The sequence below is a fragment of the Simochromis diagramma genome, unplaced genomic scaffold (assembly GCF_900408965.1).
Source record: "Simochromis diagramma unplaced genomic scaffold, fSimDia1.1 OVJJ01000037.1, whole genome shotgun sequence".
Lineage (NCBI taxonomy): Eukaryota > Metazoa > Chordata > Actinopteri > Cichliformes > Cichlidae > Simochromis > Simochromis diagramma.
The window spans coordinates 6,581-9,439 of record NW_024387101.1 but is presented as its reverse complement, the minus strand read 5'-3'; the positions used below and the strand labels follow the sequence as shown (position 1 = coordinate 9,439).

General features: G+C 41.9%; 1 long non-coding RNA gene across 1 annotated transcript; it reads left to right on the top strand.

Moving 5' to 3' along the window:
- Positions 1-874: 874 nt before the first annotated feature.
- On the top strand, positions 875-2,593 carry LOC120743049. Its single transcript, XR_005698036.1, has 2 exons — positions 875-981; positions 1,732-2,593. It is a non-coding gene; the product is annotated as an uncharacterized LOC120743049 (long non-coding RNA).
- Positions 2,594-2,859: the final 266 nt, after the last annotated feature.

The following is a 2,859-nucleotide window of genomic DNA, read 5'->3' as shown; positions in this document are numbered from 1 at the left end:
CTGCTGTGTGGTTAACTTTATAACCTTTGGTACGCAGTGGTGTCGCTCCACCTGTTAGCTAGTTTAAGAACCTGGTTAAGGAGGGAGTATCTGTGAGGATGAGGAGGATTTAGTTCTTTAAAGACACGTCAGATACTTGCAGGAAGCTTCTTTCAGCTTCTTTTCTCCACTGCGCAGGTTTAAAACCACGACAGCAGAAGTCATGATGAAGAGATTGATTAGTCAGTCACAGTGTAAAGAGTCCTCCTGCCTGCATCACTCGCCAGTATAAACAGACCTTTGCTCCTGGAAAACAAATATATCAAAGTCATGTTGTCCAAGAAATGCATTTTATCTCACTAGTGAATCAAAGAAAGTCTGTATACTTTCTGAGAGTGAGAGGTGAACGTCAGACAGTTCTTAGAAAATGTAGTTTCTCTTTAAGCTTTTAACGTCTCTTTTACCCCCATTTGTCTAAAAACTACTTGACAGCCCTTCATGTCAGAGGTTTATTACCTGTGCAGGATGGAGCACATGGTCTCAGTCAGGCTGGACACGATCACTCCTACAGGAAGTAAATTACTGTGATTTTATTTCACCTGTGAAATGATGAAAAACAGCAGAATAGCTCACGCTAACAAACAGGTGTTGAAATGTTTCATTTTCTGCTGTTTCACAGGTCAAAAAGGGCGTTGAAGCAAACTGAAGCTGAGCTGCTGCTGCTGTTGTAGTGCAGCATCTGCTGTGTGCTTCATCAGAGAACCTTCTGTACACAGCAGACAGAGGCTGCTGCCACTGAAGTCCATCTGCTAGAGAGCTTTAAACACTGGTTATTGAAGTGGCTTTGATGATACTGATACACAGTCTTTGCTGCTGTCACAGGACAGGGATCCACCAGGGAGTAGTTGTCAGGATAAAGAGCCTTCGCTTCTCTAAATATAAACTGGATACTTGTAGGAAACTTTGGGAAGCAGCATTTTTCCTCATATCGTCTAAACTGAAGTTAGCTCAGGTGCTTCTTCCATACTTGCTCTGCAGAAAGCCAAAGAGTTTGGAGCTCTGCAAACATTTGCAGCACAGCTGGATGTTTGTAACTTTGGTCACCTCTGTATCATCCCTCAGATTCTTTCTGCACAGCTTTGAAACCACGACAGCACGAGTGATGCTGAGGAGACGTCCAGTTTAAACAGACCTTTATTCCTGGAACACAAACACATGAAGTGATGCTGCTAAAGAAGAACATTTAATCGCACTAATGAATCAAGCATCTGTTTGTCTGTCAGTCTGTCAACAGTTCCTCTGATCGACTTCAGACTTGGTGGGTATTTTGTTTTTGCAGCGGTCAAAGTCGATCAGCGTGTTGCTTTGTCTGCTGTAAATCTGCCTGTACAAAGGGAAACATGCATGTTTTACATGCAAACTCACAACATGGCTGCATTTTTGTGATTATGTGTATTTTATATTGATTTATTCTATTATGTTTTGTATATGAATCTTTACAAGTGTGTCGATACAAAGGCTTGATTAAAACAAAGGTCTCAGCTGTGCTGTTAGGGATGCTCTCATATTTGTTTCAAATGTAATAAATCAAAGGATTTCAGGCTTTTCATCCTTTTTATTTGTTTGGTTCTAACAGCAGCTGGATAAAAACATGCAGGTGATGAATATAATTGTGTGATATTATGAGCATTGTGAATAAAGAAAGAGCAGAGATAGTAAAAAGGAAACAGGTGATGGACGTGAGATTTTCAGAACAAAAGCTCCTCAGTGAGACGATCACCTGGACACAAGGTCAGGCAGCTGGGACTCATCTAGAGAGCAAAATGGAAAAGTGATCTGTGCAGAACATCACTGTTGATTGCAGTTATTTCCATCAGACTTCTTCTCTGAGATAAGAGCACCATTTGTGGGAAAGATGACAGTATTTCCAGGCTGGATGCTGTTTGCAGGGAGAACTGAATGAAAGTCTCCTGCACCTCAGCGCTGAGGTCCACACCTGTGAACACAGATGAGGTCAATCTGCTGCAGCACGTAGAGCTTTACTGATCAGCAGGTTCAAAGGATTCAGCAGAGCGTAGAGTCAGAGCTAAATGCCACATCACCATAGAGTTTGTTAACAACAGCTTTCTTTGCCCTTTGTCTCGATGGACTGAATCAGGGATACTCGTCATACTTCACCTCAACCACGTCACTGAGAGACCCCAGCCTGACACAGCAGCAGAGATGATGAAAGCAGAAACAGCAAACAGATGCTTCAGTTGTGTTTCTCTCTGTGTGTGCGCTCACGCCCACTTGTGTGTGTGAACTTTCCACGTACCTCAGCTTGTTTCTCCAACATGAGCCATCAGGGCTGAAAAACATCACTAACACATGAATTCTTTCTCTTTTTGTTATCACCTGTGATCATGTGTCTCATGTTTCTGTCATTCACCAGTTCTTGTATAGTTACGTGTAACTAGACTTCTGTGGGACGTAAATGATTGTTTTGTATGCAGATCTGTACAAAGGATGTAAACACTTGATTACAAAGGAGATCTCAGCTGTGTTGTTGTGGATGGACTTCAACGTATTTGTTAAAAAAGAGAATAAAGCAAAGTGTTTTAGCTGTTTGGGAGCTTTTGTTTGATTCAATTCAGTTTTATTTCTATGGAGTCAAATAATAAGAAAGGCTCTAGAACAGCCCCGAGTTTGTCCAGGTGACACTCCTCTGAAGAACAAAGACAAAGAGGAAGAAGGGGATTCGTTTTCAAGTCTTGTTTCTTTCAAAATAAAAGCTGAAATGTTTTGGAAGCATGATAATATTTCAGCCAGGATGCCGTCTCCAAGGAGACCTGCACCTCAGCGCTGAGCTCCACATCACGCCCTGTGAAAGCACAGATA